General features: G+C 40.1%; 1 protein-coding gene and 25 non-coding genes across 26 annotated transcripts in view; 1 reads left to right on the top strand and 25 right to left on the bottom strand.

The window, feature by feature from the left end:
- Positions 1–23,523, top strand: part of me1 (malic enzyme 1, NADP(+)-dependent, cytosolic) — a 107,785-nt gene that overhangs the window by 10,080 nt on the left and 74,182 nt on the right. The window lies entirely within an intron of this gene.
- On the bottom strand, positions 9,236–9,307 carry trnap-cgg (transfer RNA proline (anticodon CGG)). The gene has a single exon. It is a non-coding gene; the product is annotated as a tRNA-Pro (tRNA).
- Positions 9,660–9,731, bottom strand: trnap-ugg (transfer RNA proline (anticodon UGG)). The gene has a single exon. It is a non-coding gene; the product is annotated as a tRNA-Pro (tRNA).
- On the bottom strand, positions 10,384–10,455 carry trnap-agg (transfer RNA proline (anticodon AGG)). The gene has a single exon. It is a non-coding gene; the product is annotated as a tRNA-Pro (tRNA).
- On the bottom strand, positions 10,780–10,851 carry trnap-cgg (transfer RNA proline (anticodon CGG)). Its single transcript has one exon. It is a non-coding gene; the product is annotated as a tRNA-Pro (tRNA).
- trnap-ugg (transfer RNA proline (anticodon UGG)) lies at positions 11,204–11,275 on the bottom strand. The gene has a single exon. It is a non-coding gene; the product is annotated as a tRNA-Pro (tRNA).
- Positions 12,324–12,395, bottom strand: trnap-cgg (transfer RNA proline (anticodon CGG)). Its single transcript has one exon. It is a non-coding gene; the product is annotated as a tRNA-Pro (tRNA).
- On the bottom strand, positions 13,048–13,119 carry trnap-agg (transfer RNA proline (anticodon AGG)). Its single transcript has one exon. It is a non-coding gene; the product is annotated as a tRNA-Pro (tRNA).
- trnap-cgg (transfer RNA proline (anticodon CGG)) lies at positions 13,444–13,515 on the bottom strand. Its single transcript has one exon. It is a non-coding gene; the product is annotated as a tRNA-Pro (tRNA).
- On the bottom strand, positions 14,564–14,635 carry trnap-cgg (transfer RNA proline (anticodon CGG)). Its single transcript has one exon. It is a non-coding gene; the product is annotated as a tRNA-Pro (tRNA).
- trnap-ugg (transfer RNA proline (anticodon UGG)) lies at positions 14,988–15,059 on the bottom strand. The gene has a single exon. It is a non-coding gene; the product is annotated as a tRNA-Pro (tRNA).
- trnap-agg (transfer RNA proline (anticodon AGG)) lies at positions 15,712–15,783 on the bottom strand. The gene has a single exon. It is a non-coding gene; the product is annotated as a tRNA-Pro (tRNA).
- Positions 16,108–16,179, bottom strand: trnap-cgg (transfer RNA proline (anticodon CGG)). Its single transcript has one exon. It is a non-coding gene; the product is annotated as a tRNA-Pro (tRNA).
- Positions 16,832–16,903, bottom strand: trnap-agg (transfer RNA proline (anticodon AGG)). The gene has a single exon. It is a non-coding gene; the product is annotated as a tRNA-Pro (tRNA).
- Positions 17,228–17,299, bottom strand: trnap-cgg (transfer RNA proline (anticodon CGG)). The gene has a single exon. It is a non-coding gene; the product is annotated as a tRNA-Pro (tRNA).
- On the bottom strand, positions 17,652–17,723 carry trnap-ugg (transfer RNA proline (anticodon UGG)). Its single transcript has one exon. It is a non-coding gene; the product is annotated as a tRNA-Pro (tRNA).
- trnap-agg (transfer RNA proline (anticodon AGG)) lies at positions 18,376–18,447 on the bottom strand. The gene has a single exon. It is a non-coding gene; the product is annotated as a tRNA-Pro (tRNA).
- On the bottom strand, positions 18,772–18,843 carry trnap-cgg (transfer RNA proline (anticodon CGG)). The gene has a single exon. It is a non-coding gene; the product is annotated as a tRNA-Pro (tRNA).
- On the bottom strand, positions 19,196–19,267 carry trnap-ugg (transfer RNA proline (anticodon UGG)). The gene has a single exon. It is a non-coding gene; the product is annotated as a tRNA-Pro (tRNA).
- Positions 19,920–19,991, bottom strand: trnap-agg (transfer RNA proline (anticodon AGG)). Its single transcript has one exon. It is a non-coding gene; the product is annotated as a tRNA-Pro (tRNA).
- On the bottom strand, positions 20,316–20,387 carry trnap-cgg (transfer RNA proline (anticodon CGG)). The gene has a single exon. It is a non-coding gene; the product is annotated as a tRNA-Pro (tRNA).
- Positions 21,040–21,111, bottom strand: trnap-agg (transfer RNA proline (anticodon AGG)). Its single transcript has one exon. It is a non-coding gene; the product is annotated as a tRNA-Pro (tRNA).
- trnap-cgg (transfer RNA proline (anticodon CGG)) lies at positions 21,436–21,507 on the bottom strand. The gene has a single exon. It is a non-coding gene; the product is annotated as a tRNA-Pro (tRNA).
- On the bottom strand, positions 22,160–22,231 carry trnap-agg (transfer RNA proline (anticodon AGG)). The gene has a single exon. It is a non-coding gene; the product is annotated as a tRNA-Pro (tRNA).
- Positions 22,556–22,627, bottom strand: trnap-cgg (transfer RNA proline (anticodon CGG)). Its single transcript has one exon. It is a non-coding gene; the product is annotated as a tRNA-Pro (tRNA).
- Positions 23,280–23,351, bottom strand: trnap-agg (transfer RNA proline (anticodon AGG)). The gene has a single exon. It is a non-coding gene; the product is annotated as a tRNA-Pro (tRNA).

Raw genomic sequence — 23,523 nt, 5'->3', positions numbered from 1 at the left:
TCAACATCACTACTCTCAGTCCTATACTCTTGGTGTTCCTCTTCTCTCTCTTCGTGCAAACACACTTTCCTCCTCTCCTTCTTCGACCAACAGTAGTCCAATTTCCTCCGGCGCCCTGTAGGTCAACAGCGCCGATGGCGGTCGTTGTTAACCCGGGCCTCGACCGATCCAGTATGGAAGTCATAGGTTTGATTCGCATCTTTGATTGGGCAAAAGTTTTACACCGGATACCTTTCCTGATGCAACCCTCTGTATTTATCCGGGCTTGGGACTGGCACAATAAGACACTGGCTTGTGTCCTCTTGTGGCTACATTAAAGCCCTACCTCTTCATCGTGCGTTTTTTGTTAAATGATGACAAGAACACCATTCGCTCATTCCAGAAAGACAGTTTGATCCCGTCATCCTCACATGGAGCTCAAGCATCCCATTTATTTCAGCCTTCTCATGTCTCCTTCAGTGTAGCCTTTACCAGTCAAGTGAGGGCGTTGGAGGTCTCACTCTGTCAAAGGTGCAGCAGCTGCAATTCAATTTTTATTTTTTCAATGAACTGTGGCATAGCAGATGCATCAAGATTCTGTACAAATCCTGAGGTCACAAAGGAAGCTATCATTCTCCCTGATTCTGTGTTGATTGAAAGTTTTTGTCTGTTTGCTTCTCAATAATTATGATATATGATAGAGAACCATTTATCTGCCATTGCACACACTGCATTTAAAACAATTCACCCCAAAGGAACAGCCTTCATTTCTGCTGTTTCTTGTGAGGACAGCGTGAATCGTTACGATTTTTCAGGTCAAACTCAACATTGAACTTTCCATCTATTCATCTAAACAATGCCGACCTTTGAATGAACTGAGAACTAGAGACAAAGTAGAGACAGCTAAAATAGCTTATTACAGCAATTATCTATACCAACATTCACATTGTTTCAGTTCTCTTCTGTCGAAGCATGAAATCTTTTAAGATAGGAGCAATTTACAAATGAGGCAAATTTGATGACACAAATACATCTTTTGAATAACTGTGTGAACTCTTTTCTAGTTTCAGCTTGCAATTTGACCATTTACCAACAGCTTAGTACATAGAAAGATCCAAAGGTTGCTGTCACTGGGCTTTGTTGGCCCAGCTGGTTAGGATGTTTTTGGATTGATCAATGTCAAAAGTGTCCAACAAATTGTCCCTATGTGACAAAGCTTCTATAGAAGCAATAAAAAACCTGCTGGTGAGTTTTACTCTCATTGGACTGAATGCTTATTTCACTCTATAGCTACTCTACTTTTACACCCATGGAGGTTACATTACAACTTTATACAGTGCCGGAGTCAGCCCTGATTAATTCCTATAATAGTTGCTCAGAAGTGTGTTTAGCCCCAAAATCCAGTTTCCCTGTGCAGAATTTACTAAAATGATTGCATAATCTTCAGGCTCTATGAATGCTCTGGCCTGACAACAATTTCCCCAAGTCAGCCAATTCACGTTTATCCTCACATTAACCTAAATGGGAATTGAGTTAATTTAATTGACTTTCCAAAAGTTATTGAGCTGAACTGACATGTCCAGAGGAGAGATAATGAATATATTGGTAGAAGGATGCTGAGTTTTGAACTGCCAGGCAGGAGGCCTAGAGGAAGACCAAAGAGGAGTTTTATGGATGTAGTGAAAGAGGACATGAAGGTAGTTGGTGTAAGAGAAGAGGATGCAGAAGACAGGGTTAGATGGAGGCAACTGATTCTCTGTGGCGAACCCTGTAGGGAAAAACCATAAGGAGAAAAAGAAGAAGATTGAGCTCAACAGATTGAATGCTGAGTTGTGACAGGAGTTGTGATGTGTACGGAAGTGTACCATTTAGTGTAATTTCTTTGTTATGGCAAGCTGTTAGGAAAAACACTGTTTTGGGTAGGTGAGCATCACATGAAATACCTTCTGAACAGTCTTCCTAAAAAAAAGTGAGTTTGAGGGTGAAAATTGACCCTCTGCAGTACCTGTGTTACCTTGCTTTGGAAATCTCCAGACAACAAATTGGCATTTAACCAGATTAAACTGATGTGACAAGGCCTGACGGGTTCATTCTCCTGGTTAATTCATCCTCTACCCTCTTCTGGTCCTAAATGCTGTCATCACTACCAGATGCAAAACAAGAAAGGAAGGTAAAAACAGTGAACTTAAGTTACAGTTGATTGTCTCTTAAAGGGGTCCTATTATGCAAATCACATTTTTCAGGTCTCTACACATACATAGTGGTCCTACCTAACCTGACCAACTCCTAGAATCTGGTAAACAAACCCTTCCTGCATCAATCAATGTTTTGAATTTTAGGAATTCATGGCCCGGACCAAATCGAAATGATCGGATTTTGCTAGATCACAATTTGTGATGTAACAAATTGCGCTCTGTGATTGGACAGAGCGAATCATGTCCAAAGTCAGGGCTATCATGAATAACACCAGCCACCCCTTGCACACCTTCTTCTCCCAGCAGAGAAACACATTCAGCGGCAGACTGCTGTCACACAGCACCTCCACAGAGAGGCTGAGGTCCTCCTTCGTGCCCCATGCAATCAAGGGGTACAATGACTCTCAGGAGGAGCAGGGTGAAGGTGGCGAGGTCAGCACGCGGTTGAATGGAGGGAAGGAGATAGTGATAGATAGTGATATGCCTTACAATGTAAGAAGGGTGTACCTTACCCACCAAGTGGGCCTCCTGCTATCTTCTTTATCTTCACCTTCACTTTCACTTTATATTTTGTTTTATACTGTTTATATTTTAGTTTAGTATATGTCCTGTTAGTGCTGCATGTGTCTGTTAGTGTAGTGTATGTCTTATGGTATGTCCTGTGGTATCAGTGTTTCTTTTTCTCCTGGTGTTGATCCTTATGTATGCCTGCGCAGTGGATATGTGCAATTTCATCCGGGAATAATAAAGTATCTATCCATCCATCGATCTACCCATCCATCTGCCCACCCATCCATCCATCCATCCATCCATTGGTTGACATGCCCAAGGGCGTCGCTATCCCCGAGGGGGAGTTTGTTCAGGCTGTCATTGTGCGGTAATGTCCTACCTCAGAGCTACATGCTGAAAGTTCCTGAAATCAAGAGGTGAAATTATCACTCATTCTCAGCCTTGTGAGAGACAAAGGCTGGATATGTTCACACACACACACACACACACACACACACACACACACACACACACACACACACACACACACACACACACACACACACACACACACAACGTCCCCTGCTCTCTGTGTCGTAAGAAGTTGAGGCCAAACTGGTAACCTGACTTGGATAGAAGTGACTGACTCTGTATCCATGACAGGATGTAATACCACTGCATTGTCCTCACTGTAGGTTAGTGGATGCAGAATAGGGAAAATAGGGACGGCACCCGCTCTACAGCCAGTTCAATATACAGTATTCAAACGCTTTGGCTTACTTTTCCCATGTTTCATTTAGCCTGCAATTCGTCATTGTCTGCGACGATTGTCGAGAAACAGTGTATGTCGTGTCTATAAACATTTATTTATTTTTGTCCCTTTTGCAAACACCATGTGTTTTAAATTCTTCGCGATGTTTACTGGTGGTCTCAATAGGATCAGCCCATGTAGTGTTAACATAATGAACAACGGAGTCACGTTCAGCTGAGTGAAAAAGCGGTCAGCGCAGGGAAATCAACAGTTATTAACAAGAGAGACAAACACAGGAAAAATAAGAGCGAAATACCTCAGCAAAGAAGTTATTGAAAGTTAAAAAAGTTTTAGACGGGACTGTAGTGCGCTTGTGTTCAACTGGCTCATGCAAACAAAACGTACGTGAAAGGAGGGTGTATTGATAGAGGCAGCTCGGAGGGGGGTAGAGACAAGGATCTGAGAGCCACACCCCACTAACACAGGGCTTTTGGCGGAAGTGATTTTATCAATATTCAATCAAAGATATTGAGGACCATGGATCGGTTTGGGGCAAGACATTTAAAATACAGTGTAGCTGGACATCTGGCAGCTGAATGAGATGAATTAAAAAAAGCATAATATGGGACCTTTCAGTGAAACACCGTGGTCTTTTCCAATAATGTTGAGCTACAGCTCCGCTGGTGACAGCATTATGACCTTTTCCAGAATTTTGACAGGAGGGAGGTTTGTTTTTTTAAAAGACAAATTCTTCCAACTCACATTTTTACAGTTGAAATGCATTTTGAGAGTCAACTGTCATGTAGATGGTTACTTTGACTCAGGACATTTTTGTCATTATCTGTGGTTAATGACAAAAAGTTATATAAGTCAACTATGAAGTGTTGACATTTTACATCCACATGGTAAAAGGTCATACTTAAAGTGACTTTCTAATGTTTTACAAAAACATTTTTGTAGTCCATCACAAGCTCATTTACACTGAGCTTCAGGTAATTTGACAAAGCTCTCAGACAGTCCACTATAGCTGTCTGTAAAACTAGGGAAACCATGTGTCACTAAAATTATTTCACTAGTATCATACATAACAACCATGCACTAATACAGATAATATATTAATAACTTCCAACAATTACTTTCATAATTTTTTTTTAAATTTCAACATAGTTTCCATTAGATATATGAGTCTGGGCAGACATAGTTTTAGACTACAACTTGCTGTTATTGCCACAGATAAAGGATGTTTTTGGACAATGAGTCATAAACACCTGTAAAGGCAAGGCTTTGAAGGTCAAAGTGATCACCTGAAAATGGCCAATGAATGATGAAGCACCACTGGGCAGAAGTGAATATTTGGACCCAAATCTTCACAGAGTTGTTGATGCTTTACAACGTGTGGATATTTTCCCAGCAACACTCAGGCTCCTAAGGGACCTGGACTGTGGAATTTGAAAAGGCTGTCCAAGGGGATTGGCTGCTTTTGAAGAACCTTATATGTCCACCACCTCCACCCACTCCAGACTGCCCTCCCTAAGTCAACAGTGGCTCAGTTTTCAAGGCTGTTTGACCAACAAGTGTGTCTGTACATTCACAAGTTGACACTTCCCTATTTACAGCAACCTGTGCTTGCATATTTGCTCAGGAAAAGGAATTTAAGATGGTTCTTTTGGTGAGTCTAGGTGGTAATCATGACTCATGAAAATAAAAAGTAAGATAGAGGTGGAGTTCCTGTCTGCTTTTGGCTGCAGATTTAGATAAGAAATGTTCTGTTGTAATTCATTTTGAAAATGTTTTACATTTCTAAAGCATGTTCGTGTACAGTTTAAGGAGCTTTCATAAGACATGAAATACCATTTCATGTGTCTCAAGATTGTGTCAGTTTTTATTTTCACAAACAATTTCTGCCAAATTGTTCATTTTAAATTCATCAGTTCATTTTACAAAACAAAATGAACATATTGTTTCCGAATTAACTGAAATCAATCTAAAATGAATAAAGAAATAATTATACAACACATCTAACAGTGGAAAATACTTGAAAGCCAATATGAAGACCCCTAAACATTTTTTTAAATGAGCTAATCCCAAATGATAACTTTTAACTAAATATAGTACTGTTCTTACGACATATTGTATGACATTTTTGCTTTATTATGATTGCTACATACCATTTTTGCACAGTGTATCAATAATAATAGGGAAACACAAGCAAGACTTCTAGGACATTGAAGTGTTCCAATGTTTGGACAAAGATTGAATGTGATACCCCCCATGACAACATTTGTTTTAGGAATGAGAGGACAAAAACAGGTCTGACATGGCACATTTGTTGGGAGGCATTCAATAAAAACGCTTAGTCAGGCTATAAGATCCAGAGAGGAGACAGTTGGTGTGCTTATCTTCCTCTTGAGAGGAAAAGATGGATTTAAACACCTTTATTCACAGGGAAATTCCCTTTAACTGTTATGACTGCTTTTTAACAGGAAACAGATTGGGGACATCCTGCTGATCACATCAGAATTTGGCAGTAATAGGGTCATTCTCATGAAATTAGTGAATCACCATGGCGGTCACAATTTCAGTTATAAAACATGCAAGTTAGTCACTGAACAAAATATAATAATAAAGCTGATAATGACCTCTACCTGGAACAACAACTGATTTCATGATAAAAATTAATTATATTTATATTTTATTGTGTTTTCTGCCAAAATTCTCATTACCACAACGCGTCCAGGTCTGTTTGAATGTACTTTATGTTGTTATTTTCACAATTTAAAGTACAAAGAAGCCGAAAAAAATTCATGGATGCTGTAGTAGATAATTTTAAGTGACTGAAAAACAGATCATTAAATATTCATATTTAATAATGTTGAAGACATAGAGGAGAAATTAAGTGTCCGTGCACCTCATTCTCATCCTCCACAACACATTTGAAGTACTGTTTACACATGTCAGGAGAACGTTAAATAAAATTATATTTTGTATAAAGCAACACATAGGGCAGTGCTTTCAAGATGGCTACCAGGTGAAAAGATCTTTTTTACTCTCAAGTTAAAGGTTAGATTTTCTCTTTCCGGACTGCTTACACGACAGTTGTGCTTATCATTACCGAGACAGCATTTTTTCTTTATTTAAAAATAAAATTATTAAATTTTTTTAATGAAAATAGGTGATATTAATGCCTATTTCTGTGCATGAAGTAAGAATTTACTTAGTCATCATGGCTTCTCTGTTGCGAGCTAAAAATGCTAATTTTTCTCATCCTCCGCAACACATTTCTCTCCTACCTCAGCACTTGAAGGCCAGTTGCAGTGGAGGGAACTTCTGTTTCGGTAATGAGAAGTTTAGCTAATTACAATGCATGTATCATTACCACAACAGGTGTGCATTTAGCATATTTTTTAATGAATAAAAAAAAGTCTCTTGTTTTTTAAACACATGTGCACGATATACATGTTAACTTCTTTAAAGTTATCCAAATCATTTTGAAAATATGTCACTTTTCAACAAAATATGAAAACTATGAGGTTGTAGTCTGTAAAAGGTGTTGCGGTAATGAGGGAAAAAGGTCAAAATCATATAAATGTATCATTTAATTTTTTTTTAATTATAGCATAATTTCAAGTACTTTTGCATGACTGTTACAAATCAACTTTTAAAATTTTGAAAAATAATTGGCTTTGTTTATGGTATTGATGTTTTCAGTCCGTTGGTAATGAGATTTTTAAGGACATGTTTTAGAAAATATGTTCAAAAGGTCTTAAATTGTTAGAAAATATTTTTTAATTAACAATCATAAATACTGAAGACTTTGTTATTGATGCCTTACAAAGAAATTTGTTAATGCAGATATTTTTAAAAATTCCACTCTTGAAATCTTTGAAACCCAGATTTCGTGAGAATGAGCTGATAGGGCAACATAATAGTCTGCCTTCACACAGAATAGAGTATGAAGACACACAGTCTCAACAAACTAGACAAATCCAAAATACTCTACTTCAATCTGATAAATGATGAAAGGAAAAACAGTTAAAGCATTTTATACCAATATTTCAGATTGTATCATCCGTGGCCTTCAAACACTGATTGGCATCTAATCCTTTGCTGAACAAATACCTGTCTTTAATTATAAATCCTGTGAATGTTATTATTTAAGAACATAGTTTTTATAACTTGGAAATAATCTTTTGCTTAATTCATTGACACATTTTCTTGAAGATTGTACAGTCCAGAAATTTCTGTGTTTCTATTCTGTTCTGTCTCTTCAAAAAATGGGACTTGTTCCTGAAACTTCAAAAGGACAGTGTTTCTTCAGACCGAAGAAACACTTTCATGCTTATATTTTTTTCACACTTGCAAAACAATGTAAAAGCACAGGGTTCATCTGGTAATTGATCTGAAATTATATTTGTTACTATGCAACAAATATGAGTGAGAGACGGCTCGTCAGGGATTTGACCCCTGGACCTCTCACACCCTAAGAAAGAATCATACTCCTAGACCAACGAGCTACAGGTTCAGTTGCAAATCTGTTGTGTCAGATTGTATTAATGATACATTTATCTTCCATGTCCATGACAAACATGAAAGTCCAGCTCTTTGCTGGATTGCTAAGAAATGATTGTATCTTCCAGCAGGAGGCAAATAGAACTATGTACATTGCTTTGCTAGAAAGAATGCAGGCGATGGAAGTGTGTATTTCCTTTCTTTACCAAAGGAGTTTATAAAATTAGACTGAGAAACACAAAGCTTTCACGCAGTTACAGCGCAGTGCTTTTTGACTCTTGATGCACATGGAGTAACTATGGAAAAATGTAACAGAGAGAGGGCTCGTCCGGGACCTCTCGCACCCGAAGCGAGAATCATACCTAGGGTCTGAAATTCCACAGTGGAAGCCATGTTTTGATGCACAAGGACGTAATTCCAGTAATATAAATTTACTCAAAATGTTTGGAACCAAGCACAATACAGACAGAAGTGCCCATAACTGATCTCAAATGGCTTCATTTCATCAAGTCTAGTACACGTCTGAGATTTGAACATGGGACCTCTCGAGCCATAAGCGCAAATCATACTCCTAGATCAACAAGCACAACTTGCCAATCTCAAAGGTTTTGTTTCTTACTGAAAAAATGGTAGGTTTCCCTTCCACGTCCATGTCAAAGATTAAAGTCAAGTCAATGGCTCTTACCTGCATTGCTAAGTCATGCCTGTATTTTCAAAGAGAAGGCAAACACAACTCTTTGCACTGGTTGCTTGAAACAATGCTGTTTCAGTCACTGGAAGTACTTTATTTTTTACTAGAAAGCTTTTTTTTCTGAAACCAGACTGAAGAAACACTGCTTTTTCATGCAGTTTCAGAGCAATGCTGTTTCACTCTTGGTGCACATTGAGTTACTGTGCAACAAATATAACAGACAGAGGGCTCGTCCGGGATTTGAACCCGGGACCTCTCGCACCCTAAGCTAGAATCATACTCCTAGACCAACGGGCCACAACTTGCCAGCCGCAAAGCTCTTGTGTCGGAGTGTATTAATGATACATTTACCTTCCATGTCCATGTCAAAGATGAAATTCAAATGATTGTCTCTTTGCTGAATTGCTAAGAAATGATTGTATCTTCCAACAGGAGGCGAATAGAACTATGTACATTTCTTTGCTAGAAAGAATGCAGGCGATGGAAGTGTGTATTTCCTTTCTTTACCAAAGGAGTTTATAAAATTAGACTGAGAAACACAAAGCTTTCACGCAGTTACAGCGCAGTGCTTTTTGACTCTTGATGCACATAGAGTAACTATGGAAAAATGTAACAGAGAGAGGGCTCGTCCGGGAATCGAACACGGGACCTCTCGCACCCGAAGCGAGAATCATACCTCTAGACCAACGAGCCACAAAAACCATGGTGAGAGACACTTGTTCCTGATTTTTTAAAAGGTTTTTTCACTTGAAACTCACAAAAACGTCCCATTTCTTGTTAGGGATACAAACGCTTGCAATTCGCAGTTAGATGAGTAGGTTGTATTACGTGGAGTTGTTTAGGTGGTGCCATCAGACCTCACCACAGGTTGATGGCATTTTTTTCACACTTGCAAAACAATTTCAAAGCACAGGGTTCATTAGGTAATTGAAAGAAAGACCTCTTGCACCTGATGCCAGAATTACACAACCCTAGAAAAACAGACACAATGCCATTTGTGATAATCTCACAGTTCAAATGGAATATAAAATACATGCAGTGTGAAGGGCTCGTCTGGGAATTGAACCCAGGACCTCTCGCACCCAAAGCGAGAATCATACCTCTAGACCAACGAGCCACAAAAGGCACCCCATGAAAGAGTTGCAGTGAATTACTTAGTCATATCAATTCCATAAACTTGTGGATTGTTTAGTGTGTTGCTTAAGTGACACTATCAGAGGGGCTGAAGTTCCGCAGTGGAAGCCATGTTTTGATGCACAAGGACGTAATTCCAGTAATATAAATTTACTCAAAATGTTTGGAACCAAGCACAATACAGACAGAAGTGCCCATAACTGATCTCAAATGGCTTCATTTCATCAAGTCTAGTACACGTCTGAGATTTGAACATGGGACCTCTCGAGCCATAAGCGCAAATCATACTCCTAGATCAACAAGCACAACTTGCCAATCTCAAAGGTTTTGTTTCTTACTGAAAAAATGGTAGGTTTACCTTCCACGTCCATGTCAAAGATTAAAGTCAAGTCAATGGCTCTTACCTGCATTGCTAAGTCATGCCTGTATTTTCAAAGAGAAGGCAAACACAACTCTTTGCACTGGTTGCTTGAAACAATGCTGTTTCAGTCACTGGAAGTACTTTATTTTTTACTAGAAAGCTTTTTTTTCTGAAACCAGACTGAAGAAACACTGCTTTTTCATGCAGTTTCAGAGCAATGCTGTTTCACTCTTGGTGCACATTGAGTTACTGTGCAACAAATATAACAGACAGAGGGCTCGTCCGGGATTTGAACCCGGGACCTCTCGCACCCTAAGCGAGAATCATACTCCTAGACCAACGAGCCACAACTTGCCAGTCGCAAAGCTCTTGTGTCGGAGTGTATTAATGATACATTTACCTTCCATGTCCATGTCAAAGATGAAATTCAAATGATTGTCTCTTTCCTGAATTGCTAAGAAATGATTGTATCTTCCAGCAGGAGGCGAATAGAACTATGTACATTTCTTTGCTAGAAAGAATGCAGGCGATGGAAGTGTGTATTTGCTTTCTTTACCAAAGGAGTTTATAAAATTAGACTGAGAAACACAAAGCTTTCACGCAGTTACAGCGCAGTGCTTTTTGACTCTTGATGCACATGGAGTAACTATGGAAAAATGTAACAGAGAGAGGGCTCGTCCGGGAATCGAACACGGGACCTCTCGCACCCGAAGCGAGAATCATACCTCTAGACCAACGAGCCACAAAAACCATGGTGATAGACACTTGTTCCTGAATTTTTAAAAGGTTTTTTTACTTGAAACTCACAAAAACGTCCCATTTCTTGTTAGGGATACAAACGCTTGCAATGCGCAGTTAGATGAGTAGGTTGTATTACGTGGAGTTGTTTAGGTGGTGCCATCAGACCTCACCACAGGTTGATGGCATTTTTTTCACACTTGCAAAACAATTTCAAAGCACAGGGTTCATTAGGTAATTGAAAGAAAGACCTCTTGCACCTGATGCCAGAATTACACAACCCTAGAAAAACAGACACAATGCCATTTGTGATAATCTCACAGTTCAAATGGAATATAAAATACATGCAGTGTGAAGGGCTCGTCTGGGAATTGAACCCAGGACCTCTCGCACCCAAAGCGAGAATCATACCTCTAGACCAACGAGCCACAAAAGGCACCCCATTAAAGAGTTGCAGTGAATTACTTAGTCATATCAATTCCATAAACTTGTGGATTGTTTAGTGTGTTGCTTAAGTGACACTATCAGAGGGGCTGAAGTTCCACAGTGGAAGCCATGTTTTGATGCACAAGGACGTAATTCCAGTAATATAAATTTACTCAAAATGTTTGGAACCAAGCACAATACAGACAGAAGTGCCCATAACTGATCTCAAATGGCTTCATTTCATCAAGTCTAGTACACGTCTGAGATTTGAACATGGGACCTCTCGAGCCATAAGCGCAAATCATACTCCTAGATCAACAAGCACAACTTGCCAATCTCAAAGGTTTTGTTTCTTACTGAAAAAATGGTAGGTTTACCTTCCACGTCCATGTCAAAGATTAAAGTCAAGTCAATGGCTCTTACCTGCATTGCTAAGTCATGCCTGTATTTTCAAAGAGAAGGCAAACAAAACTCTTTGCATTGGTTGCTTGAAACAATGCTGTTTCAGTCACTGGAAGTACTTTATTTTTTACTAGAAAGCTTTTTTTTCTGAAACCAGACTGAAGAAACACTGCTTTTTCATGCAGTTTCAGAGCAATGCTGTTTCACTCTTGGTGCACATTGAGTTACTGTGCAACAAATATAACAGACAGAGGGCTCGTCCGGGATTTGAACCCGGGACCTCTCGCACCCTAAGCTAGAATCATACTCCTAGACCAACGGGCCACAACTTGCCAGCCGCAAAGCTCTTGTGTCGGAGTGTATTAATGATACATTTACCTTCCATGTCCATGTCAAAGATGAAATTCAAATGATTGTCTCTTTGCTGAATTGCTAAGAAATGATTGTATCTTCCAGCAGGAGGCAAATAGAACTATGTACATTGCTTTGCTAGAAAGAATGCAGGCGATGGAAGTGTGTATTTCCTTTCTTTACCAAAGGAGTTTATAAAATTAGACTGAGAAACACAAAGCTTTCACGCAGTTACAGCGCAGTGCTTTTTGACTCTTGATGCACATAGAGTAACTATGGAAAAATGTAACAGAGAGAGGGCTCGTCCGGGAATCGAACACGGGACCTCTCGCACCCGAAGCGAGAATCCTACCTCTAGACCAACGAGCCACAAAAGGCACCCCATGAAAGAGTTGCAGTGAATTACTTAGTCATATCAATTCCATAAACTCGTGGATTGTTTAGTGTGTTGCTTAAGTGACACTATCAGAGGGGCTGAAGTTCCACAGTGGAAGCCATGTTTTGATGCACAAGGACGTAATTCCAGTAATATAAATTTACTCAAAATGTTTGGAACAAAGCACAATACAGACAGAAGTGCCCATAACTGATCTCAAATGGCTTCATTTCATCAAGTCTAGTACACGTCTGAGATTTGAACATGGGACCTCTCGAGCCATAAGCGCAAATCATACTCCTAGATCAAAAAGCACAACTTGCCAGTCTCAAAGGTTTTGTTTCTTACTGAAAAAATGGTAGGTTTCCCTTCCACGTCCATGTCAAAGATTAAAGTCAAGTCAATGGCTCTTACCTGCATTGCTAAGTCATGCCTGTATTTTCAAAGAGAAGGCAAACACAACTCTTTGCACTGGTTGCTTGAAACAATGCTGTTTCAGTCACTGGAAGTACTTTATTTTTTACTAGAAAGCTTTTTTTTCTGAAACCAGACTGAAGAAACACTGCTTTTTCATGCAGTTTCAGAGCAATGCTGTTTCACTCTTGGTGCACATTGAGTTACTGTGCAACAAATATAACAGACAGAGGGCTCGTCCGGGATTTGAACCCGGGACCTCTCGCACCCTAAGCGAGAATCATACTCCTAGACCAACGAGCCACAACTTGCCAGTTGCAAAGCTCTTGTGTCGGAGTGTATTAATGATACATTTACCTTCCATGTCCATGTCAAAGATGAAATTCAAATGATTGTCTCTTTCCTGAATTGCTAAGAAATGATTGTATCTTCCAACATGAGGCGAGTAGAACTATGTACATTGCTTTGCTAGAAAGAATGCAGGCGATGGAAGTGTGTATTTCCTTTCTTTACCAAAGGAGTTTATAAAATTAGACTGAGAAACACAAAGCTTTCACGCAGTTACAGCGCAGTGCTTTTTGACTCTTGATGCACATGGAGTAACTATGGAAAAATGTAACAGAGAGAGGGCTCGTCCGGGAATCGAACACGGGACCTCTCGCACCCGAAGCGAGAATCATACCTCTAGACCAACGAGCCACAAAAGGCACCCCATGAAAGAGTTGCAGTGAATTACTTAGTCATATCAATTCCATAAACTCGTGGATTGTTTAGTGTGTTGCTTAAGTGACACTATCAGAGGGGCTGAAGTTCCACAGTGGAAGCCATGTTTTGATGCACAAGGACGTAATTCCAGTAATATAAATTTACTCAAAATGTTTGGAACAAAGCACAATACAGACAGAAGTGCCCATAACTGATCTCAAATGGCTTCATTTCATCAAGTCTAGTACACGTCTGTGATTTGAACATGGGACTTCTCGAGCCATAAGCGCAAATCATACTCCTAGATCAACAAGCACAACTTGCCAATCTCAAAGGTTTTATTTCTTACTGAAAAAATGGTAGGTTTACCTTCCACGTCCATGTCAAAGATTAAAGTCAAGTCAATGGCTCTTACCTGCATTGCTAAGTCATGCCTGTATTTTCAAAGAGAAGGCAAACACAACTCTTTGCACTGGTTGCTTGAAACAATGCTGTTTCAGTCACTGGAAGTACTTTATTTTTTACTAGAAAGCTTATTTTTCTGAAACCAGACTGAAGAAACACTGCTTTTTCATGCAGTTTCAGAGCAATGCTGTTTCACTCTTGGTGCACATTGAGTTACTGTGCAACAAATATAACAGACAGAGGGATCGTCCGGGATTTGAACCCGGGACCTCTCGCACCCTAAGCGAGAATCATACTCCTAGACCAACGAGCCACAACTTGCCAGTCGCAAAGCTCTTGTGTCGGAGTGTATTAATGATACATTTACCTTCCATGTCCATGTCAAAGATGAAATTCAAATGATTGTCTCTTTGCTGAATTGCTAAGAAATGATTGTATCTTCCAGCAGGAGGCAAATAGAACTATGTACATTGCTTTGCTAGAAAGAATGCAGGCGATGGAAGTGTGTATTTCCTTTCTTTACCAAAGGAGTTTATAAAATTAGACTGAGAAACACAAAGGTTTCACGCAGTTACAGCACAGTGCTTTTTGACTCTTGATGCACATGGAGTAACTATGGAAAAATGTAACAGAGAGAGGGCTCGTCCGGGAATCGAACACGGGACCTCTCGCACCCGAAGCGAGAATCATACCTCTAGACCAACGAGCCACAAAAACCATGGTGAGAGACACTTGTTCCTGAATTTTTAAAAGGTTTTTTTACTTGAAACTCACAAAAACGTCCCATTTCTTGTTAGGGATACAAACGCTTGCAATGCGCAGTTAGATGAGTAGGTTGTATTACGTGGAGTTGTTTAGGTGGTGCCATCAGACCTCACCACAGGTTGATGGCATTTTTTTCACACTTGCAAAACAATTTCAAAGCACAGGGTTCATTAGGTAATTGAAAGAAAGACCTCTTGCACCTGATGCCAGAATTACACAACCCTAGAAAAACAGACACAATGCCATTTGTGATAATCTCACAGTTCAAATGGAATATAAAATACATGCAGTGTGAAGGGCTCGTCTGGGAATTGAACCCAGGACCTCTCGCACCCAAAGCGAGAATCATACCTCTAGACCAACGAGCCACAAAAGGCACCCCATGAAAGAGTTGCAGTGAATTACTTAGTCATATCAATTCCATAAACTTGTGGATTGTTTAGTGTGTTGCTTAAGTGACACTATCAGAGGGGCTGAAGTTCCACAGTGGAAGCCATGTTTTGATGCACAAGGACGTAATTCCAGTAATATAAATTTACTCAAAATGTTTGGAACAAAGCACAATACAGACAGAAGTGCCCATAACTGATCTCAAATGGCTTCATTTCATCAAGTCTAGTACACGTCTGAGATTTGAACATGGGACCTCTCGAGCCATAAGCGCAAATCATACTCCTAGATCAACAAGCACAACTTGCCAATCTCAAAAGTTTTGTTTCTTACTGAAAAAATGGTAGGTTTACCTTCCACGTCCATGTCAAAGATTAAAGTCAAGTCAATGGCTCTTACCTGCATTGCTAAGTCATGCCTGTATTTTCAAAGAGAAGGCAAACACAACTCTTTGCACTGGTTGCTTGAAACAATGCTGTTTCAGTCACTGGAAGTACTTTATTTTTTACTAGAAAGCTTTTTTTTCTGAAACCAGACTGAAGAAACACTGCTTTTTCATGCAGTTTCAGAGCAATGCTGTTTCACTCTTGGTGCACATTGAGTTACTGTGCAACAAATATAACAGACAGAGGGCTCGTCCGGGATTTGAACCCGGGACCTCTCGCACCCTAAGCGAGAATCATACTCCTAGACCAACGAGCCACAACTTGCCAGTCGCAAAGCTCTTGTGTCGGAGTGTATTAATGATACATTTACCTTCCATGTCCATGTCAAAGATGAAATTCAAATGATTGTCTCTTTCCTGAATTGCTAAGAAATGATTGTATCTTCCAACATGAGGCGAGTAGAACTATGTACATTTCTTTGCTAGAAAGAATGCAGGCGATGGAAGTGTGTATTTCCTTTCTTTACCAAAGGAGTTTATAAAATTAGACTGAGAAACACAAAGCTTTCACGCAGTTACAGCGCAGTGCTTTTTGACTCTTGATGCACATAGAGTAACTATGGAAAAATGTAACAGAGAGAGGGCTCGTCCGGGAATCGAACACGGGACCTCTCGCACCCGAAGCGAGAATCATACCTCTAGACCAACGAGCCACAAAAGGCACCCCATGAAAGAGTTGCAGTGAATTACTTAGTCATATCAATTCCATAAACTCGTGGATTGTTTAGTGTGTTGCTTAAGTGACACTATCAGAGGGGCTGAAGTTCCACAGTGGAAGCCATGTTTTGATGCACAAGGACGTAATTCCAGTAATATAAATTTACTCAAAATGTTTGGAACAAAGCACAATACAGACAGAAGTGCCCATAACTGATCTCCAATGGCTTCATTTCATCAAGTCTAGTACACGTCTGAGATTTGAACATGGGACCTCTCGAGCCATAAGCGCAAATCATACTCCTAGATCAACAAGCACAACTTGCCAATCTCAAAGGTTTTGTTTCTTACTGAAAAAATGGTAGGTTTACCTTCCACGTCCATGTCAAAGATTAAAGTCAAGTCAATGGCTCTTACCTGCATTGCTAAGTCATGCCTGTATTTTCAAAGAGAAGGCAAACACAACTCTTTGCACTGGTTGCTTGAAACAATGCTGTTTCAGTCACTGGAAGTACTTTATTTTTTACTAGAAAGCTTTTTTTTCTGAAACCAGACTGAAGAAACACTGCTTTTTCATGCAGTTTCAGAGCAATGCTGTTTCACTCTTGGTGCACATTGAGTTACTGTGCAACAAATATAACAGACAGAGGGCTCGTCCGGGATTTGAACCCGGGACCTCTCGCACCCTAAGCGAGAATCATACTCCTAGACCAACGAGCCACAACTTGCCAGTCGCAAAGCTCTTGTGTCGGAGTGTATTAATGATACATTTACCTTCCATGTCCATGTCAAAGATGAAATTCAAATGATTGTCTCTTTGCTGAATTGCTAAGAAATGATTGTATCTTCCAGCAGGAGGCAAATAGAACTATGTACATTGCTTTGCTAGAAAGAATGCAGGCGATGGAAGTGTGTATTTCCTTTCTTTACCAAAGGAGTTTATAAAATTAGACTGAGAAACACAAAGCTTTCACGCAGTTACAGCGCAGTGCTTTTTGACTCTTGATGCACATGGAGTAACTATGGAAAAATGTAACAGAGAGAGGGCTCGTCCGGGAATCGAACACGGGACCTCTCGCACCCGAAGCGAGAATCATACCTCTAGACCAACGAGCCACAAAAACCATGGTGAGAGACACTTGTTCCTGAATTTTTAAAAGGTTTTTTTACTTGAAACTCACAAAAACGTCCCATTTCTTGTTAGGGATACAAACGCTTGCAATGCGCAGTTAGATGAGTAAATTGTATTACGTGGAGTTGTTTAGGTGGTGCCATCAGACCTCACCACAGGTTGATGGCATTTTTTTCACACTTGCAAAACAATTTCAAAGCACAGGGTTCATTAGGTAATTGAAAGAAAGACCTCTTGCACCTGATGCCAGAATTACACAACCCTAGAAAAACAGACACAATGCCATTTGTGATAATCTCACAGTTCAAATGGAATATAAAATACATGCAGTGTGAAGGGCTCGTCTGGGAATTGAACCCAGGACCTCTCGCACCCAAAGCGAGAATCATACCTCTAGACCAACGAGCCACAAAAGGCACCCCATGAAAGAGTTGCAGTGAATTACTTAGTCATATCAATTCCATAAACTCGTGGATTGTTTAGTGTGTTGCTTAAGTGACACTATCAGAGGGGCTGAAGTTCCACAGTGGAAGCCATGTTTTGATGCACAAGGACGTAATTCCAGTAATATAAATTTACTCAAAATGTTTGGAACAAAGCACAATACAGACAGAAGTGCCCATAACTGATCTCAAATGGCTTCATTTCATCAAGTCTAGTACACGTCTGTGATTTGAACATGGGACTTCTCGAGCCATAAGCGCAAATCATACTCCTAGATCAACAAGCACAACTTGCCAATCTCAAAGGTTTTATTTCTTACTGAAAAAATGGTAGGTTTCCCTTCCACGTCCATGTCAAAGATTAAAGTCAAGTCAATGGCTCTTACCTGCATTGCTAAGTCATGCCTGTATTTTCAAAGAGAAGGCAAACACAACTCTTTGCACTGGTTGCTTGAAACAATGCTGTTTCAGTCACTGGAAGTACTTTATTTTTTACTAGAAAGCTTTTTTTTCTGAAACCAGACTGAAGAAACACTGCTTTTTCATGCAGTTTCAGAGCAATGCTGTTTCACTCTTGGTGCACATTGAGTTACTGTGCAACAAATATAACAGACAGAGGGCTCGTCCGGGATTTGAACCCGGGACCTCTCGCACCCTAAGCGAGAATCATACTCCTAGACCAACGAGCCACAACTTGCCAGTCGCAAAGCTCTTGTGTCGGAGTGTATTAATGATACATTTACCTTCCATGTCCATGTCAAAGATGAAATTCAAATGATTGTCTCTTTGCTGAATTGCTAAGAAATGATTGTATCTTCCAGCAGGAGGCAAATAGAACTATGTACATTGCTTTGCTAGAAAGAATGCAGGCGATGGAAGTGTGTATTTCCTTTCTTTACCAAAGGAGTTTATAAAATTAGACTGAGAAACACAAAGCTTTCACGCAGTTACAGCGCAGTGCTTTTTGACTCTTGATGCACATGGAGTAACTATGGAAAAATGTAACAGAGAGAGGGCTCGTCCGGGAATCGAACACGGGACCTCTCGCACCCGAAGCGAGAATCATACCTCTAGACCAACGAGCCACAAAAACCATGGTGAGAGACACTTGTTCCTGAATTTTTAAAAGGTTTTTTTACTTGAAACTCACAAAAACGTCCCATTTCTTGTTAGGGATACAAACGCTTGCAATGCGCAGTTAGATGAGTAAATTGTATTACGTGGAGTTGTTTAGGTGGTGCCATCAGACCTCACCACAGGTTGATGGCATTTTTTTCACACTTGCAAAACAATTTCAAAGCACAGGGTTCATTAGGTAATTGAAAGAAAGACCTCTTGCACCTGATGCCAGAATTACACAACCCTAGAAAAACAGACACAATGCCATTTGTGATAATCTCACAGTTCAAATGGAATATAAAATACATGCAGTGTGAAGGGCTCGTCTGGGAATTGAACCCAGGACCTCTCGCACCCAAAGCGAGAATCATACCTCTAGACCAACGAGCCACAAAAGGCACCCCATGAAAGAGTTGCAGTGAATTACTTAGTCATATCAATTCCATAAACTCGTGGATTGTTTAGTGTGTTGCTTAAGTGACACTATCAGAGGGGCTGAAGTTCCACAGTGGAAGCCATGTTTTGATGCACAAGGACGTAATTCCAGTAATATAAATTTACTCAAAATGTTTGGAACCAAGCACAATACAGACAGAAGTGCCCATAACTGATCTCAAATGGCTTCATTTCATCAAGTCTAGTACACGTCTGAGATTTGAACATGGGACCTCTCGAGCCATAAGCGCAAATCATACTCCTAGATCAACAAGCACAACTTGCCAATCTCAAAGGTTTTGTTTCTTACTGAAAAAATGGTAGGTTTACCTTCCACGACAATGTCAAAGATTAAAGTCAAGTCAATGGCTCTTACCTGCATTGCTAAGTCATGCCTGTATTTTCAAAGAGAAGGCAAACACAACTCTTTGCACTGGTTGCTTGAAACAATGCTGTTTCAGTCACTGGAAGTACTTTATTTTTTACTAGAAAGATTTTTTTTCTGAAACCAGACTGAAGAAACACTGCTTTTTCATGCAGTTTCAGAGCAATGCTGTTTCACTCTTGGTGCACATTGAGTTACTGTGCAACAAATATAACAGACAGAGGGCTCGTCCGGGATTTGAACCCGGGACCTCTCGCACCCTAAGCGAGAATCATACTCCTAGACCAACGAGCCACAACTTGCCAGTCGCAAAGCTCTTGTGTCGGAGTGTATTAATGATACATTTACCTTCCATGTCCATGTCAAAGATGAAATTCAAATGATTGTCTCTTTCCTGAATTGCTAAGAAATGATTGTATCTTCCAACATGAGGCGAGTAGAACTATGTACATTGCTTTGCTAGAAAGAATGCAGGCGATGGAAGTGTGTATTTCCTTTCTTTACCAAAGGAGTTTATAAAATTAGACTGAGAAACACAAAGCTTTCACGCAGTTACAGCGCAGTGCTTTTTGACTCTTGATGCACATAGAGTAACTATGGAAAAATGTAACAGAGAGAGGGCTCGTCCGGGAATCGAACACGGGACCTCTCGCACCCGAAGCGAGAATCATACCTCTAGACCAACGAGCCACAAAAGGCACCCCATGAAAGAGTTGCAGTGAATTACTTAGTCATATCAATTCCATAAACTCGTGGATTGTTTAGTGTGTTGCTTAAGTGACACTATCAGAGGGGCTGAAGTTCCACAGTGGAAGCCATGTTTTGATGCACAAGGACGTAATTCCAGTAATATAAATTTACTCAAAATGTTTGGAACAAAGCACAATACAGACAGAAGTGCCCATAACTGATCTCAAATGGCTTCATTTCATCAAGTCTAGTACACGTCTGAGATTTGAACATGGGACCTCTCGAGCCATAAGCGCAAATCATACTCCTAGATCAACAAGCACAACTTGCCAATCTCAAAGGTTTTGTTTCTTACTGAAAAAATGGTAGGTTTCCCTTCCACGTCCATGTCAAAGATTAAAGTCAAGTCAATGGCTCTTACCTGCATTGCTAAGTCATGCCTGTATTTTCAAAGAGAAGGCAAACACAACTCTTTGCACTGGTTGCTTGAAACAATGCTGTTTCAGTCACTGGAAGTACTTTATTTTTTACTAGAAAGCTTTTTTTTCTGAAACCAGACTGAAGAAACACTGCTTTTTCATGCAGTTTCAGAGCAATGCTGTTTCACTCTTGGTGCACATTGAGTTACTGTGCAACAAATATAACAGACAGAGGGCTCGTCCGGGATTTGAACCCGGGACCTCTCGCACCCTAAGCGAGAATCATACTCCTAGACCAACGAGCCACAACTTGCCAGTCGCAAAGCTCTTGTGTCGGAGTGTATTAATGATACATTTACCTTCCATGTCCATGTCAAAGATGAAATTCAAATGATTGTCTCTTTCCTGAATTGCTAAGAAATGATTGTATCTTCCAACATGAGGCGAGTAGAACTATGTACATTGCTTTGCTAGAAAGAATGCAGGCGATGGAAGTGTGTATTTCCTTTCTTTACCAAAGGAGTTTATAAAATTAGACTGAGAAACACAAAGCTTTCACGCAGTTACAGCGCAGTGCTTTTTGACTCTTGATGCACATAGAGTAACTATGGAAAAATGTAACAGAGAGAGGGCTCGTCCGGGAATCGAACACGGGACCTCTCGCACCCGAAGCGAGAATCATACCTCTAGACCAACGAGCCACAAAAGGCACCCCATGAAAGAGTTGCAGTGAATTACTTAGTCATATCAATTCCATAAACTCGTGGATTGTTTAGTGTGTTGCTTAAGTGACACTATCAGAGGGGCTGAAGTTCCACAGTGGAAGCCATGTTTTGATGCACAAGGACGTAATTCCAGTAATATAAATTTACTCAAAATGTTTGGAACAAAGCACAATACAGACAGAAGTAACCATAACTGATCTCAAATGGCTTCATTTCATCAAGTCTAGTACACGTCTGAGATTTGAACATGGGACCTCTCGAGCCATAAGCGCAAATCATACTCCTAGATCAACAAGCACAACTTGCCAACCTCAAAGGTTTTGTTTCTTACTGAAAAAATGGTAGGTTTCCCTTCCACGTCCATGTCAAAGATTAAAGTCAAGTCAATGGCTCTTACCTGCATTGCTAAGTCATGCCTGTATTTTCAAAGAGAAGGCAAACACAACTCTTTGCACTGGTTGCTTGAAACAATGCTGTTTCAGTCACTGGAAGTACTTTATTTTTTACTAGAAAGCTTTTTTTTCTGAAACCAGACTGAAGAAACACTGCTTTTTCATGCAGTTTCAGAGCAATGCTGTTTCACTCTTGGTGCACATTGAGTTACTGTGCAACAAATATAACAGACAGAGGGCTCGTCCGGGATTTGAACCCGGGACCTCTCGCACCCTAAGCGAGAATCATACTCCTAGACCAACGAGCCACAACTTGCCAGTCGCAAAGCTCTTGTGTCGGAGTGTATTAATGATACATTTACCTTCCATGTCCATGTCAAAGATGAAATTCAAATGATTGTCTCTTTGCTGAATTGCTAAGAAATGATTGTATCTTCCAGCAGGAGGCAAATAGAACTATGTACATTGCTTTGCTAGAAAGAATGCAGGCGATGGAAGTGTGTATTTCCTTTCTTTACCAAAGGAGTTTATAAAATTAGACTGAGAAACACAAAGCTTTCACGCAGTTACAGCGCAGTGCTTTTTGACTCTTGATGCACATAGAGTAACTATGGAAAAATGTAACAGAGAGAGGGCTCGTCCGGGAATCGAACACGGGACCTCTCGCACCCGAAGCGAGAATCATACCTCTAGACCAACGAGCCACAAAAGGCACCCCATGAAAGAGTTGCAGTGAATTACTTAGTCATATCAATTCCATAAACTCGTGGATTGTTTAGTGTGTTGCTTAAGTGACACTATCAGAGGGGCTGAAGTTCCACAGTGGAAGCCATGTTTTGATGCACAAGGACGTAATTCCAGTAATATAAATTTACTCAAAATGTTTGGAACAAAGCACAATACAGACAGAAGTGCCCATAACTGATCTCAAATGGCTTCATTTCATCAAGTCTAGTACACGTCTGTGATTTGAACATGGGACCTCTCGAGCCATAAGCGCAAATCATACTCCTAGATCAACAAGCACAACTTGCCAATCTCAAAGGTTTTGTTTCTTACTGAAAAAATGGTAGGTTTACCTTCCACGTCCATGTCAAAGATTAAAGTCAAGTCAATGGCTCTTACCTGCATTGCTAAGTCATGCCTGTATTTTCAAAGAGAAGGCAAACACAACTCTTTGCACTGGTTGCTTGAAACAATGCTGTTTCAGTCACTGGAAGTACTTTATTTTTTACTAGAAAGCTTTTTTTTCTGAAACCAGACTGAAGAAACACTGCTTTTTCATGCAGTTTCAGAGCAATGCTGTTTCACTCTTGGTGCACATTGAGTTACTGTGCAACAAATATAACAGACAGAGGGCTCGTCCGGGATTTGAACCCGGGACCTCTCGCACCCTAAGCGAGAACCATACTCCTAGACCAACGAGCCACAACTTGCCAGTCGCAAAGCTCTTGTGTCGGAGTGTATTAATGATACATTTACCTTCCATGTCCATGTCAAAGATGAAATTCAAATGATTGTCTCTTTCCTGAATTGCTAAGAAATGATTGTATCTTCCAGCAGGAGGCAAATAGAACTATGTACATTGCTTTGCTAGAAA

This window comes from Antennarius striatus, chromosome 9 (assembly GCF_040054535.1).
Source record: "Antennarius striatus isolate MH-2024 chromosome 9, ASM4005453v1, whole genome shotgun sequence".
Lineage (NCBI taxonomy): Eukaryota > Metazoa > Chordata > Actinopteri > Lophiiformes > Antennariidae > Antennarius > Antennarius striatus.
This window is presented reverse-complemented; position numbering and strand designations above follow the sequence as displayed.